At 35.2% G+C, this 16,968-nt stretch overlaps 1 pseudogene; it reads right to left on the minus strand.

Moving 5' to 3' along the window:
* Nucleotides 1-1,881: 1,881 nt before the first annotated feature.
* On the minus strand, nt 1,882-16,630 carry LOC141512111 (glucose-6-phosphate isomerase pseudogene; annotated as a pseudogene).
* Nucleotides 16,631-16,968: the final 338 nt, after the last annotated feature.

Below are 16,968 nucleotides of genomic sequence, written 5' to 3' on the forward strand. Positions count from 1 at the left end.
CTGAAAGGTTATGTGATTTGCCTACCTTCCTTCCCCATAGCATTCTTTCTCCCCCCCACAAAGTCCCTGAGGTTAAAAACTATTATATTCAATTTTGCCTTTGTATCTCTAGAGGTAGTACAATTCCTTGTCACACAGAAAGTACTTAATAAATGTATTTTGATTGATTGATGGTCAGATTTGCTTTGGAATTATCTCTGACATTTCTGTAGTCTGTAGAAAGGAGGGACCAATCAGGAGGCAAGGGCATTTACCAAATAGGAGGTAATATGGCAACTGGTTTGGATATATGAGGTAAAGGGAAAATAATAAGCCAAAGATTGTTCCAGGTTTGTAAAACTGAATGACTTGAAGGATACAGGTGCACTTGACAAACACAAGGAAGAAGAATGGATCATAGGATTGGGGAGGTGGAATAATGAGTAAAACCACCACATGTCATAGTTTGGACATTTCTCATCCATTTAATTTTTCTTTCATGAATTGTTAGGCTAAAGTAATCCTTGTTATCATGAAAAAAGCCACTAATATTCTTAATGCAATCAGCGCAATAACACTTGGAAATAAGAATACTTAGAATTCTACATTTCTTCCCTCTTCCATCTGGCCCTACCACAAGACTTCCTCTACTGAAGCTAGTTGCTTCGAGAAGCTTTTAAAATTCACAAGCTGTCAGCTTAACCCATTCTATCAAGATTCATTCATATAAGGAAAAAATGAAACACAGTAAAAGCAGAAGAAATAGAAATGTCATGAATTCAGGGCCATATGGTCATTAAATGGGGAGAGAGGACAAAATCCTACCCACCCACCCAGAAACCATGAAAGGAGAGAGAAAATTCCTCTTGTATGAATATTCACTTTTGCCTAAGCAGTCAATTAAAAGGCATTTTTTTTTTGCCATTCATCTTTATTTTTTTATATCAACCTTGAAAAGTGATGAAAGGCTCAATACAGAGGAGGGTTAGTGTGAACTTTCATGTGAAATTGAGAACTAAAAAATTAAAATAAAAAACCCACCAGACAACTGGTCTCATGAGGTGGGACTTGTTTTTCTGACAAAGAGGAAGGAGCCCCCCCCTTGCCTTAATTAGAATGACAAATGGGTCTTTTTGTGGCTGGGCAGGAAGGAACCAAGAACTCCAACACAGATCAGGTCACAATACACCAGACTGGATCACAGGGGGTACATACATCTGCCTCATGATCAGCCTATTGGTGGAGGCATCATGAGAGGTCACAGTTTTATAAGTCCAACTCAGGCTCAATTTCTTAGCCAATTGCTTTCCCAGTTCCACTCCCCATTGATTATAACTGTTGATATCCCAGAAATATCTTGTACAAAGATCTTATTCATACATATATACATATATATATGTATATATCCATAGATAGATAGATATGTCCATTTAGATTCCATGATGAAGGAGTGAGCTTTACGAAGACAATGGAATTAGTAAGATGATTTCCCTCAAAGACCTTATGAGGCAGCAGCTTTTTTAAGGCATCACCACTCTTACTGACATCCTTAAGCTTTTTTTTAGTAATAGTTTCTTTTTTAATTTTTAATATACTTTAGGAAACAATATACAAAGCTGAGCTTTCCACCATGTCCAGATAACAGTGGGATGCTCCAATTACACAAATTTAGCATTTTATGATGGCTAAGAACAGCAGTTAGCACCAGATTTGAACAGTTAGCTTCAACACAATCTTCCTCCCAAATGAAATGTCATAATAAATATCAAGACAGGTAAACCAGGGTTAAACATATGACAACCCTTGGGGATGTTTCAATCATTCTTGTTGAATGTCATATTTCATTAAATATTTTATACAGAATTTGCATCCTCAAACTTCTTTCATATTTCTGATGCTCATTTATCCTTCAACAAGGGCCTCTGTCTGAGCTAGAAAGTTGACTAGAAGGATCTGGTGAAGAAGGTCATTCTAGATTGGATACTATGCCTTAATAGGGATGAGAAAGCCATAGGAATTACTTGGGTACCCTAATGAGTTAGCTTGTAGAAAGCATGTTGGGCAGCTAAGTGGCACAGTGGATTGAGCACCAGCCCTGGAATCAGGAGAACCTGAGTTCAAATCTGACTCCAGACACCTAATGATTACCTAGCTATGTGACCTTGGGCAAGTCACTTAACTCCATTGCTTTAAATTTAAAAAAAAAGTGCCCATGACTGTTCTATTCAATAATGGGGACTGTATTGTGGACAATTAGGGTTCCTGATTTGGTGATATACTTGCCATTAGACCCTATGTCACCCTGCAGAAAGTAGCAAAGTAGAGCTGTATACTTGTCATAGGGCAGCAGGGCCTGAGGCTTACAACCAAAACAGTTAATGTATTAAATACTTAGCTTAGCAAGCAATATGGGAACATTGATTGTCTATTCAGTGAACCCCTGACAACAGCTCCTCTAATTTATCCAAACTAATATGAAGAGCATGGAAAGGTCACTAGCTGTCTATAACAAGTAATATTCACTAATCCACTCCCAGAATTCAAATATGTTTTGAATGTTGATTCCAAACACTTAAATTTTTTTTAAACCAAAGTTCATTGTAGCTATGAAATAATTTGCCACATCTAAAGGAACTTTTGCTACCTGAAGAAACCATTCTGTGGCTGTTTCTGCAATTGCTGATAGTTTCCTATATGATAAAGATGAAGAAAAGCAAAACAATTCAGGAGGAGTTTCTAAGTTAAAATACCAAGAGCCATGCTTTGAGTGTTTTCTGTGTGACATTAAAAATAAGGAATGAAAAAAATTGGAAAAAAAGAGTAAAAAAAAAAGGAATGAATCTCATGAGTCATATGTTTTTTGAGAAGACATCATGGGATCACCTGCCCAAAGAACCTGTAAATTAATGATCTGTTTCATTAGGAATGATATATCATGCTTTTTCCTCTGGGCTAGATTATGGAGATGACCTTGCAACTATAATGCACTAAGAGAGTCCATTTAAAACAAAACAAAACACCAGCAGTAACAGAGTATTAGGTGGACCTGAGCAGCTGGACCAACCGGAGAGGTAACTTTTATAAGGGACATCATGATGTGTTTTCATTTCTTCAGTTTGGTACCAGTATAGTTGCAGACAGTTAATTGCAGGTGTTGATGAAATCTGAATCAAGAGGTAAAAAATAGCTATATTTCATTAAATACCAGTACCAAAAAACCTTAAGATCAAAACCTAGGTGTTTTAAATCATTGTTCATAGAATTAAAATGCAAATTCCTTAAGGACTTGAGTCCTACATTTTTTGTCATTATATCACTAGCACCTGACACAGTGCCAGTCACATAGTGGGCATTTAATTATATTTTTTAAAATTGAATGATAATACTACAGAATGTCAATGTTAAAAGATCATCTAAAAAAAAAAGACCATCTAGTCCAACCCTCTCATTTTTATTGTAGCAGCAGTAGCAACAGCAACTAGCATTTAATAATGGTGCTTTAAAGTTTGTAAAATGCTTTACAAAAGGTATTTCATTTTAACCTTTGCAACAGCCCTGGGAGGTAGGTGTTATTGTTATCTTTATGTTACAGATGAAACAACAGAGATTAAGTGACTTGCCTTTCATCACACAGCTATTAAGTGTCTGAGGTTACATTTGAACTCAGGTCACTCACACTTTGAAGACAATGCTTTATCTATCCCTATCCCACCTACCTGCCTAATAATTTTATATATAGAGAGAGAAACTGAGATCTAAAGACCTTTTTTATTCAGTCATTTTACTTGTGTAATAGCACATTTTAGCCCCATTTGGGGCTTTCTCATCAAAGTTAATGGATAATTTGCCTTTTCCTTTTCCAGGTCATTTTACAGATGAGGAACTGAGGCAAACAGGGTGAAGTAACTTGTCCAGACACTAGCTGTACCTCTTATGCTTATGTAACTAAAACTTATATAACATTTCTAAGATTGATACACTGTACTCACTGATTGTTTTTTTTTATTCATTGATGCCTGCACTCTGACAATTCACTCTTCCACCCCCCAACAAATTGCAGTTTTCCCCTGTCTGCAGTGTTGAGGGTGACTGGCAGAAGTTCCTAATCAAAGGCAATTTTGGATAATTTTTGTCAGAATTTTTGGTGACCCCCAGACAGGATTGATTAGATTGGGTTAAGATTGAGTTTTCTAACACCAATCACCCTCCAGCATGCACAAAGTAATATTTATCTAGGGAGATTTCTAGGCAGGAAAAATCAACTGACCAGTAAAGTTACTCTCCTTTCTAGAAAACTATAGACACAGATTAGTGTTCTGTGTACTTGTCCATATAGTCTCTCTCTTAAGTCTGAATAAACTATTAAACATAAATCATTGGGTACAATCTGACAGCTGCCCCATTTTCTAATGCACATGGCATTATGATTCAGTAGTTGAAAACAAGGACTGGGTCTTAATGGGAGGGCCTCTTTCTCCCTCCTTTTTCCCCTGTGCATCTCCAGGCTACAACTGAGATTCCTAAGAAACTTATCTGAGTATGTTAAGGAAAAACAAACCCCAAAAGCCACTAAGCTACTTAATGAATCCATCAAGCCTAAAGTAAGTTAATAAGTTTTATTGTTATACAAGAACATATATTTCTAGAATATGTGCATTAAGTTAGTCTTTTTTTGTTTTTTGTTTTTGCAAGGCAAATGGAGTTAAGTGGTTTGCCCAAGGCCACACAGCTAGCTAAACATTAAGTGTCTGAGATCTGATTTGAACTCAGGTACTTCTGATTCCAGGGTGGTGCTCTTTCCACTGCGCCACCTAGTGGCCCTATAAAGTTAATCTTGAAGAGTCCCAAGACAACCATTAGCACTAGTATTCCACTTATACAACAGAGTAGCATCAAAACAATTCCCAGGAAAATTACTCAGATGTTTCCTTAATGACAGAACACTTTGAAAATCATAGTTGATGTGTGTTTAATTTACATCATTAGTTCAATTCCTTTAAAAGAATCCATTTTGTTCTATCTTGAATTTAATTTTATATATCAGACTTTGTCAGGGACTGGGGACTGTTAAGCAACTGTGTTTTAGGGCTCCAGGTATTCAAATCTTTTAATCCCTCCCCTCATTCTTTAGAGTATAAACCCTTTCCATTCCCCTCCTTTCAAAGTATCACATACTTAAAGGAATAAAGTCTCCTCTAGAGTCATATTCAAATGTGATTTTGCAGTTCTTAGGTATTGTATGGGCATCATGTCCAGAGCAGCACTATAACTAAGAAAACAAACAATACTATAGAAAGAAATAGAAAATTTAGAAAAGTATTTATTGAGGTATATTCTTTAAATATATCTTTCCTTAACTCTTCAATGAAGTTCAATTGCTGAATTTAAATTTATTAAGGGTTTGAGTAAGCATAAATATGAAATTCAATTAATATCCATTTATGCTTACTCAAACCAATGGATTTCTTTGGTTTAGCCATCTACTTCTGGGAAATTATTTTCTTTGAAAATTCTTGATCACTGTCCAAACTAAGATATATATATATATATATATATATATATATATATATATATATATATATATATATATATATATATACATCCCTGGAACAACCTCTCTATGTCTTTAACTGAGATGTTTCTTGCTAACAGTATCTGTAATAGGCCTTGTTTCTAGGACAGATTTGCCAAAGAATTTCATCAAGGAGATTAGTTTTCCAGGTGCCAAGCCATTTTAATGCTGTTTAACACACTAGTGATAAGACTTAGTGTGATTTAGTAGGTCCTCAAAAACTCTTTGGTCTGCCAGTAATTAGTTCATGCGGTGAAAGCCAATGCAAAACTTATGGAGTTAACCTGAAAAACATCAGAATTGTAGGAAGAACATGAAGTAAGAAAAATGTTGCAATGGATCTTACTATTAAAATAATCAAGCATCTCTCAACTACTAAAATGGAATATGAATATAAAGATCTCCATTACTTTGATTTTTCTATTCTGAATTTGTGACCATTTCTTGTCTCAATTTACTTATCTCTTAGATGACTGAGAAAAATCAGTTTTAGACTTATCATTAGTATATTATTAAAATATTATAAATAATATAATCTACAAAATTATAAAAACATTATATATTTTATATAAGATGGTGTCTATATTTAATCATTTTTTTCTGAATGATATGAAGGTAACAAATGAACTTAAAGGGGAACTGTTATAAAGATATAAAGATTTTTATTTTTCATGAATTAGTGAATAGTGGAAAGAATGCTAGTTTTAGAATCCAGAAGATTTAGATATTTATTAGTTGTGTGACCTTGGGTAAGTCACTTAACCCCATTTCCTTGCCAAAAAAAAAAGTTGACTACTCCTATTTCTTTTTTTCATATTATTTTACTATAGTTAGTATTTCTAGCACAAAATTGAAAAATAATGCTTTTAAATGAACATTCTTGCTTTACTCTGATTTTATTGAAAAGACTTTTAGTTTATCTCTATTACAGTTAATGCTTTCAGGATATTATATTTTGTCAAAAGCCTTTTCTACAATTATTGATATGCTAATATAATTTCTGTTGTTTTTGATATTGATATGGCTAACCATACTCATAGTTTTCCAAATGTTGAACCAGCCAGTCCTACAATCTAGGTATAAACATCACAAAATCATAGTATATGATCTTTGTGATATATTACTGGATTCTTCTTGTGAGTAATTTAAGATTTCTTGCATCAATATTCAATAGGAAAATTGATTCTTAGTTTTCTTTCTCTGTTTTTTGCTCTCCCTGTTAGGAACAATACATATTTTGGTCTTAGAAGGAATTTGGAGATTGTTTCTTTTCTACATTTTCACATAGTTTGTATAGTATTTAATGAATTGTTCTTCAAATATTTGGTAGAATATACTTGTAAATCCATCTCATCCTGGGTATTTTTTCTTAGGGAGATTATATATACTTGCCCATTTTTTTCTAAGATAGGGTTATTTAAGTATTTTCTTAAGTTTGTATTATTATTAAGTTAGTATAATTTAGCAGAGCCTGCCAAAACCCAAACACATGATCTTCCAGCCAGTGTAAACTTTATGGAGTTTATCTTAAAAATATCAGAGCTATAGGAAGAACATTAACTTTGATAAGTATGTTACGATTGAGATTGATCTTATTGTTTAAAATTATTAGTTATGTCTGAACAAATCTGCTCAAGTGACAAAGTACATTATAGGTATTGTTAACAATTGACACCCCAATTAAAGAGCATTTAAACATGCTCTTCTGTTTATCTGGGATTTTTATTTTTTTTAAGTATTCATCCATTTCACTTAGATTGTCAGTTTTACTGACATAGATTGGGCAAAATAACTCCTAATAATTGCTGTAGTGTTTATTGGTGATGCATTTATATTTTTCATTTTTGATATAACTTTGATTATGAATTATATATTGTGTGTACTTATAGTCACAGCTATGATTGTGCATCTGTATATTTCCCTCCATTCTATTCTTTCTGTTTATCCTCATTTTTTAAAATTTGTTCCTCAATTGTTTCATACCACTGTCTGCATTAATTTGCTTTTCCTCTTATCCCCTTTCTCTTTCTCTTAGACACAAATACACCTCCTCCTCTTTGAACCAGTGGTAAAGACTGAGTTTCAAGAATTGTCTGCTCCTTACCTTGTTTCTCCTCCATTGTAAAAACTCCCTTTTGAATCTCTTTATGTGAGTTAAATTTCCTCATTCTTCCTCTCTCCCTCCATTCTCCAAGTATATTCATCTTTATCAGGCTTCTATTTTACTGCTGAGATCACCCTAACAGAATAGACAAGCTTATGATGATCTGCTGTCTAAGTAGACTCCTTCTAACTATGATAATAATGATAAAATCTTGGGTATTACATATATCATCTTCACATTTTTTAAATACTTCATGATTTCTCACTCATTTTTATCTTTTTGTACTTCTCTTGGACTTGGGTTTGAAAGTCAAATGTTCTAGTCTATGACTAGAAATGTTTTACTTCTTTCTTTTTTTAGATTTTATTTATTTAAGGCAATGGGGTTGAGTGACTTGCTCAAGGTCACACAGCTAGGCAAATATTCAGTGTCTGAAGCAGAATTTGAACTCAGGTCCTCCTGACTCCAGGGCTGGTGCTCTATCCACTGCCCTATCTAACTGCCTGAAATCTTTTACTTCTTAAATATTCGTTTTCTCCTTTGTTCTGCTTTACTGGTTAAGTTATTCTTGGTTATAAACCTAGCTCCTTTTCCCCGCCTCTAGAATATCATGTTCCAAGCCCTCTATTCCCTTATTATGGTAGCTACTAAATCTGATCCTGACTGTGGCTTTATGATATCTGAATGCCTTTCTTTCTAGCTGTTTACTGTATTTTTATCTTGACCCGAGAGTCTTGGAATTTGGTTATAATATTCCTAGAAGTCTACATTTTGAAATCCCCTTCAGGTGGTGGTTGATGGATTCTTTTATTTTCTATTTTGTCTTCTGGTTCTAAAACATCAGGAGAGTGTTCCTTTATAATTTCTTGAATATGATGTATAAATTCTGTTTTTGATCATGGTTTTCAAGTAGTAGAGTTAAGTGATCTCTTCCTAATCTATGTTCTAGGTCACTTCTTTTTCCTATGAGATATTTCATGTTTTCTTCAATTTTTTTCAATCTGTTGACATTGTTTATTGTTTCATAGATGTCTTATGGAGTCATTAGCATTCACTTTACCAATTCTAATTTATTAGGAATTATTTTCTTTAGTGAAATTTTATATCTTTTGTATCAACTAGCCAATTCTGTTTTTTAAGGTGTTGTTTTCTTTAGTATTTTTGTATTTTTTTGTTACCAAGTTGTTAAATTTTCTTTTCATATCTGTTCACATTGATATAATTTCTTTTCAGTTATGTGATTAAAAAAATTGGGGGGGGCAGCTAGGTGGCTTAGTGGATAGAGTAATGGCCCTGGAGTCAGGAGTACCTAAGTTCAAATCTGATTTCAGACACTGAATAATTACCTAGCTGTGTGGCCTTGGCCTTGCAAAAAAAAAAAACTAAAAAAAAATTGGCTTTTTTTTAACTTTTTCTTTTGATTTTTCTAAGAATTCTTATTGAACTTGTATTCAATTTGGATTTTTCTTGTATTCAATTCTGAATTTTTCCAAGAAACCAACCCTTTTCTTGGAGGTTTTGGTTTTAGATGTTTTCACATATTCCCTTCTTCTGAGTTTGTACTTTGAGTTTCCCTGTCACCTAAGAAGCATTTCATGGCCAGGTTCTTTTTTGTTGTTGTTTGTTCATTTTTTCCAGTCTATTTCTTAATTTTGAACTTTATATTTAAGTTGGGTTCTGCTTATTTCTGGGGCGTGGGATTGGAAGGTGATGATCACTATCCCAAGCTTCAGGCTTTTTCATTCTGCTATTTTCATGACTAGTTTTGAAAACCTATAAGTTTTTGGTGCTTTCAAGATGGTATGATCCAGGAAGAGGTACCATTGACTGCTTTCCTGGTCTGCATTTGGTGGTTCCTCTTTAGTCTATAACTTTAATCTGGAACTAAGGACACCTCCCCCAAAGAAGTAATCAGAACCAAACTCTAACAAAGCCAAATTTATAAAATTAAGATCCATTTTCCAATTGACAAATGACCAAAGCATATGAATAAGTAGTGTTCTAAAGAAGAAATAAAAGACTATCAATAGTTATATGAAAAAATATTCTAAATTCCTAATGATTAGAGAAATACATAATTAAAACAATTCTGAGGTTGTTAAACCTCACACCTAAGATTGTCTACCATGAAAGAAAAGGAAAATGACAGAAATGCAGGAGGAGATGTAGAAAATAGATATATTAACTCACTGCTAGTCAAACTGTGAATTGGTCCTAGGAAGCAATTTAGAACTATGTTCCAAGGGTTATAAAACTGTGTGTATCCTTGGTGATAGAAATATCATGATTAGGCCTATCTCAAAGAGATCAAAGGAGAATGATACAAATGTATAAAATATTTATAGAAATTCTTTTTTGATGACAAATAATTGGAAATTGAAGGGATGCCCATCAATTGGTGAATAGCTGAATAATTCGTAGTATATGATTGTGATGGAATACTATGGTTCTATAATAAGGGGATAGATGCAGAAAAAAAATAGGAAAGCATGAATTGATGCAAAGTGAAGGCAAAACTGGGAACTAGCACAATATTGTAAAAATAATCAACTGTGAAAGACTTAACTGCTCTGATCAAACAATGTTTTATGACAATTCCAAGGAAATCATGATGAAATTTTATATATCCAGAGAGAACTGATGAACTCTTGAGGGCAGTTTGAAACATACTACTTTTTACTTTATTTTTCTTGCATTTTTTTCCCCCAATATGGCTAATATTGATGTAGAGAATTATGAATGTGACAGAAACAAAATTTGTAATATTAAATACTGTTAAATCTGTTAAATGGGTTCCCACTCTGGAGATTCTGCCTCCCTTGGACACAGTGGATTGTATTCTGTCTCCCCTAGACCCTGTTGTATGTATCTTATCTTCCATGTATTGAAAGGATAGGGAGGATCGGTAAGTGGTTTGTCCTTGGGGGGGATACCTGGCTCCAAGGTGAAAGACCACACCCCAAGTACCACCCTCTGTCTAGTTTACAATGGAGGGGTATTTAACAGGAAGTGCTGCCCCTTTGACTCTCTGGTTTCTTCCATCCTCCCATCCAAGAGATGTGCCTTCCTCTGGCTCTTCTTTAAACTGATGTAGAGAAACTTGTGCATAGTGGGGTGATGAGATCAGTTGGAGACAAACTTTGTAAATCTTTTGTTTGCATTGTAAAGGGAATCTTCTTTCCTTTATCATTTAGGCCACACCTGAGGGCCTGACCTTCAACTGGGATTGTATTGCTTTTTGGGGGCAGCCGGAAAGCACAGCTACTGGAAGACCACCCAAAAGAGACCCTTCCCCAAATGGCAAAATCTCCAGTAAGGGACTTGGGTCACTCCCAGGTCACCATCCCCTCCCATAGACTCTGGGAGAGAACTTAAGGAGAAAAGTGAAAAGAAGCTTGCTCTTTGACCTTCCAGTCCCCTGCAGAATGCTGGTCAGCTAGCAATCCACATGGTCTTCTCATAAAACTCTAACTTTTCTATCCCTTTCTTAATATGCTGTAACTTCCTTTAATAAATCTCTTTTCTTTCCAAAACCTGCATTCTCGAGTCTGAGTCGCAATTTCTCGTAGGGCAGAACTGAACCCAAGAAACAAATCAGTGGCTACAAAATCATGTGGAGCTCCATGGTTAACCCAAGCCTTATGGCTGTTTGCCCTTTTTTCTTTCTTTTTCTTTATCTCTCTCTTTACAAACTTCAGCTGAGCCTGCCAGCTGACCTACTTAGGTTAATTAGCAATCCGCTTTTCCTTAAACTCTTCTTAACTTTCATATCACTTTCTTTTGTGTTGTAGCTTCTTTAATAAATCTCTTATTTTCTTTTACACGTGCATTCCCTGGTCTGAATTGTGATTTCATCGCAGACAATAATCAAACTCAAGTAAGTGGCTAAAATACGATTAGTTTCTGGAGGTCAAACATGTTTGTTAGGGTTCTCTGATCATGGAACTCTATACTTTCTTTCTCCTACTATGCTACATGAAGAGACTTGGTCAATCATCTTCCATCATTAACCCCAAAATGGAGACTTCCATCTGTTCCAGCCCAAGGCAATTTCCACCTCCTGCTTTCAGATCCCATCTCCTGAGATATAGAGAATCTCCTATATAAAGATGAACAAACCTCTCATTTGCCTCAGGCCTTCATACTCCTCTTGCATGTATCCTTTGAGGAAAAAAGAGGAAAGTTTGTGAGTAATGGAGCTTTCTTCTGCTACTGTGCAGGGTCTATTTCCTTCTTCTGCTGTACCCTTTCCTGAATAATATCCAGTCTTTGGAGGGAAGAGGAATAATGAAATCCTATTTGACCCTCTGATGGCATGCCTTCCATTTCATTCTCTGTCTCCACCCCAATTTTCTGCCTCCGTTGGGGAGTGATGCCCTTCCCTCAGTGAAGAGTGTACTAAACATCTGGTGATGAACCTGGTTTTACTCTACACATCTTATTAATTCCAAATAGTTTTCACCACCCACCACCACCCAATTCCTTATTTCTATATTCAACTCTTCCATCCCAATGTTTCACCCAAACACCACTCACTCCTTCCACAATGCTCTTTTGAATGCCTCTTTTATAGGCATTCTCTTCATCCTAAATCTTTTTCTCTATTATTCATTCCATCTGCTAGCTTTTATTGTAACTTTACTACCCCTAATGACACAACTTCCCTGGTCACCTATTCCTAGTACTAGCTACATCTTCTTTCATTAAGTGGGACCTGAGCTATTTCTCCAGGGCATATTAAAGGAGCAAATTCATAGTGGTCAAGGTGAAAAAGTCTTCATTGAAGAGTCAGAGGAAGGAATGAACTATGAATTGGGGAAGGAATGAGGTAGGACCAGAGACTGTCCATTCTTATCTGCTAAGTCTTCCTGCTCTGATTTCTACTTTCTAGAATTTCCAATTTTTCCCAGAAATTTTATCATATAAATTGGGGTTTGGAGGTTTATCAAACACTAGGCTAGTAGGTTTTTTTGTGTGTGTCTAATCTAGTCCATTGATTAAAAATCAGGAAAAATGAGAGTTCCTCTGCCACTTTACCATAGATAACCCTAATGTAGGAATTATTTACTTATGTAAAAAATAACAACCCCAGTCAAACTTTTTCTTTTAATTTTAAAAACCTTTCTTTAAAATTTATCATATTAATATACAGATTAATCTTAAACATAAAATAAAATGATATATAGTTAATTATTACAATAAAGTAACTATAATATATAAGTGAACTTGATGTTGGTGATGTCATTTGGCCTTAACTCTTGGCATAAAATTTCTAAAATTAGCTGGGTTTAATGTAATAAGCCTCATTAAGAGAGTGTGATGTTTTTGAGAAATGCATCAAATGAATGATCCTCTAGTCCAGATTGTAAATTCCTTGATGGCAGGGATTTGGCAAGCAAGTCCTAGATGTGCAGTTTTTTATATTTCCCAGCTTCTTATTCTGAAGACATTGGAAACTTAACTAATATTTTTGAATTGTTAACCTAAACTTATAAGAAACTTAAAACATAGAGTTAATAAAAAAAAAGTCATGAAGTTTTATTCTCTGGGATTTAACAAACTATCAGAAGGTAATGGAGACCATCTAAAAATGATCTCCCTAAACTAAAGGAGATCAGAAAATGAAAACTACTACAAGGGGAGGGGAACAGAATATACATAACAAGAGTAGACAAAACCTTAAACTTGCCTGGAGACCATTCTATTATTTGCTATCAGAGAACCATCCTTCTTCAATGTTATTTTGCCAGAGGGAGGCAACATTTTTTTGAGTTTAAGTAGCAGGAGGGCAGGGTAAATACTGGTTTTTTAAATATAATGGAGGACAGAATTCTTTCCTGGATTAGGAGGGCAGGATAAAATCTTTCTTTCAAATTATAAAGAATTCAATTCTTTTCTGGATTAAGGAGGGCTTGACAAGTCTTCCTTTCAAAGTCTAAATCCATGACAGCATGTATGATAGTTGTAATCCAGTTTTACAGTTATGAAACACTCCTCTTAATTCCAGAAGTCCATTAAAAAGTTTATAAGTGGGTGGCTATGTGGCACAGTGGATAAAGCACTGGCCCTGGAGTCAGGAGTACCCGGGTTCAAATCAGGTCTCAGACACTTAGTAATTACCTAGCTGTGTGGCCTTGGGCAAGCCACTTAATCCTGTTTGCCTTGCAAAAACCTAAAAAAATAAAAAATAGAAAATCAATTAAAAAAAGTTTATAAGTAAAACTTTTGGTGAGGTTGCATGAAAATATATTTTTCTGGAATTACAACCCTTAGAGGAAAGAAGTAAGCAGCAAAAGATTTTAGATATCTAATTTATGTCCAAACTGAAAAGTCACTGAATGTCTGCCTATATTGTGCATAAAGATAATTTGTGACAGATTTATCTTTAATTCCCCAACATTCTGAGCTACTATGTCTCAAACACAAACATTTTACAAGTTTGTATAACATTACTTTTTATTTTGGTGTCATTTAAAATGAAACTATTCTTATCATATAAGTAAACTTTAGAATTGTCCTTGAATTAAAATTCTACAGAAAAATAGTTTTAATATATAAATAAAATTAGAATAGGATTATTCATGATCTTTAACATTTTGCAAGATTCTGAAATCAAAGGAATGGACTTGAATGAAAATTTAATGATTAAATGTGAAGATTCAAATTCAAAATTTATCCTTCTAATATTACATTGACAATAACCATAAATATATATTAAATATTTAAATTTCTGTTAACATATTTATAAGAATTATTGAATTTGAAATCTTAGTTCTCTAGAAAGCAAATTTATTTTAGAACTTATTAATGGCAATAGTCGAGATTTATAATACTTTCCATATAATATCTCATTTAAGCATCACCAAAACCTTTTGACTTAAATACTGCAGGTTTTATCTCCATTTTCCAGATGAGATAACTGGGGCTGTGAGTTAAAGTGATTTACCTATAATGACACTGTTAGTAAATGTCAGAAATAGGATTTGAATCCAAGTATTCCTGTCTTCAAGTTCAGAACTCCATTATAGTGTACAGTAACCCTTGCATGCTCACCAGTGTATGAGGAAAAAACTGGTTTTTTTTAGAATTTCAAATATTTACCTGTTAAAATAGAGTCAAGTCACAGCAATGCTGTATTGTTAAGCAAGTGCAGGATACTTTTAGTGATCTAAAAAACCGAGGGGTTAAAATTTAAATCCCAGGACACAAGATGGTGGAGTAAGTACAAGCAGGTCATCATAGTTTTCTCACAATTACTCTATTAAGAATTTTTAAAAATTGAACATCATATTTAGAAATTAAAAAATCCAAGAAGAAACCACAATGAATACATTTTTGCTAACCCATTTCTGCAAAGAGCAATTGAGAAGCCTGAAGGCAGTAAGAAAAGGTCTTCTTTTTTCTCATTCTTTTTTTCTTTCTTTGTTTTTTTAAAGACAGTGGAGTTAAGTGACTTGCCCAAGTTCACACAGCTAGGTCACTATTAAGGGTCTGAGATTGGATTTGAACTCAGATCCTCCTGACTCCTGGGCTAGTGCACCATCTAGCTGTCCCCTTTTCTTTCATTCTTAATTCTCTACAATTTGGCTACTGACCTGACTATCCAACCAAAATTGCTGTCTCTAAAGTTACCAAAGATATCTGAATTGCTAAATCTAATGGCCTTTTTTTCCTTGTCCTCAGATTTCTTGAATTGTCACTAGACTTTGACACTGTCATTCCCCTTGATACTCTAGTTTTGTGGGGTATCACTTTATTCTGGCTTTCCTCCTACTTCTCTGACTGCTCCATCTTAAGTCTCCTTTGCTGGACTGACAGAAAGAATTTGATATAATACATTCAGGTCAGTCAAGGACTGGGAGAAGTTAACTAAGAAAGAAGCAAAACAAACTCAATCTTCACAGAGCAAAACATGCAGGGGAGATTAAAAGACTAACATTAAAAGGCTAAAGGGAGAAAGAAAAGCTAAGAACATATGACTGTAAACTGGGTAAAGGGAAGACAAGAGGAGTAGTAGAATGGAAGCAGATTGAATCAAAAACACATAACAAATGTGGAATGCTTTCCTTAACACTTTTTTTGGTAAAAAGGGTGACAGAAGTCAAAGAGAGGAAAAGGAAAAGATAACATGAAGGAAAATATACAACTAAAAAAATCTTAATTGTGAACACCTATAAAAGTGGGTAGCAATAATGCCTTAGAAAGCAAAATTCTGCAATATGTTCATTATAATAAAAGCACCTGAAATATAAGTAAAGGACAAAAGGAATATATACTATTCTTCAAATGACCTAAAAACAAAAGTAATCATATCAGGCAAAAATGATTTGATTAAATAGAAACAGGGGAATTATATTATATTTAAAGGAATAAGACAAGTTGCTATCAGTGTATTTGAATATATATGTACTGAATTTTATGGCATCTAAATATGAAAAGGGAAAATTTAATTGATTTATAGAGGAAAAAATGTAAAACTACAATAGATCTAGGAAAATTAATAAAAAATGAGATATCTGGAGATTACTGAATGTTAGATCTACACATATTTAACCATGTGAGGCATTTTTACAAAACTGATTAACCTAGAGCACAATAAGGTCCTAGAATTGAGCATATATTATTTTGGATATGGCAAATGTGCAGATTTGTTTTCTTTGGTTTAAGTATTTTTCTTTTTTCTTCTTTGGTGAGGGAGTAATTAGGAGTTAGGAGACCAAAAAAAAAGGAAAAGAGCAGGGTTTCAAAAGCAATTAGAGAATGGAGGGGCTTCTTTGCTCTTAGTCTACAACGTTTTGCAGAGCTCGGCAAAAGTCAGACCCGAAAGTTGACATCGGCTTCTCCCTGCTCCCTCCTCATCCTCCGCCTGGGGGTGGGGGTGGGGGTGGTGGAGCCTCATCCATTTTCTGCTCAGGAGCAGACAGCTAGTGTTTTCTTCTTCACCAAGTGCTTCTGTCGCATCGGTCCGAGGACATTGGGTATTTTTATAGTCGGCCGCACACGGAGCACGTCCTGCGTGCCGGAGTGAGCGGGGCTGGGAGGAGCAACGTCCGGGGGTCACTCGAGTCTGTCCGGTGACTGCCGCCCCGGCTCAGCCGGAAAAGGCCGCAGCGCCGGAGGCGGGCACGCTGGGCGGAGCCGCGGGAGCACTTCCGGTTCCTCTGGGCCGCGCCCCCCGAGCTCCCCGCTCCGGGCTCCCGGAGCCGAGTCTCCATTCACCAATCCCCGGCTTGTTTGAGGCCGAGGCTCCACCCCCTCCCGGAACAGCTGGTCTGAGCTCCGCGCCTCTGGGTCACGTGGGCGCTCGGAGGAG

The sequence above is a fragment of the Macrotis lagotis genome, chromosome 2 (assembly GCF_037893015.1).
Source record: "Macrotis lagotis isolate mMagLag1 chromosome 2, bilby.v1.9.chrom.fasta, whole genome shotgun sequence".
Taxonomy (NCBI): domain Eukaryota; kingdom Metazoa; phylum Chordata; class Mammalia; order Peramelemorphia; family Peramelidae; genus Macrotis; species Macrotis lagotis.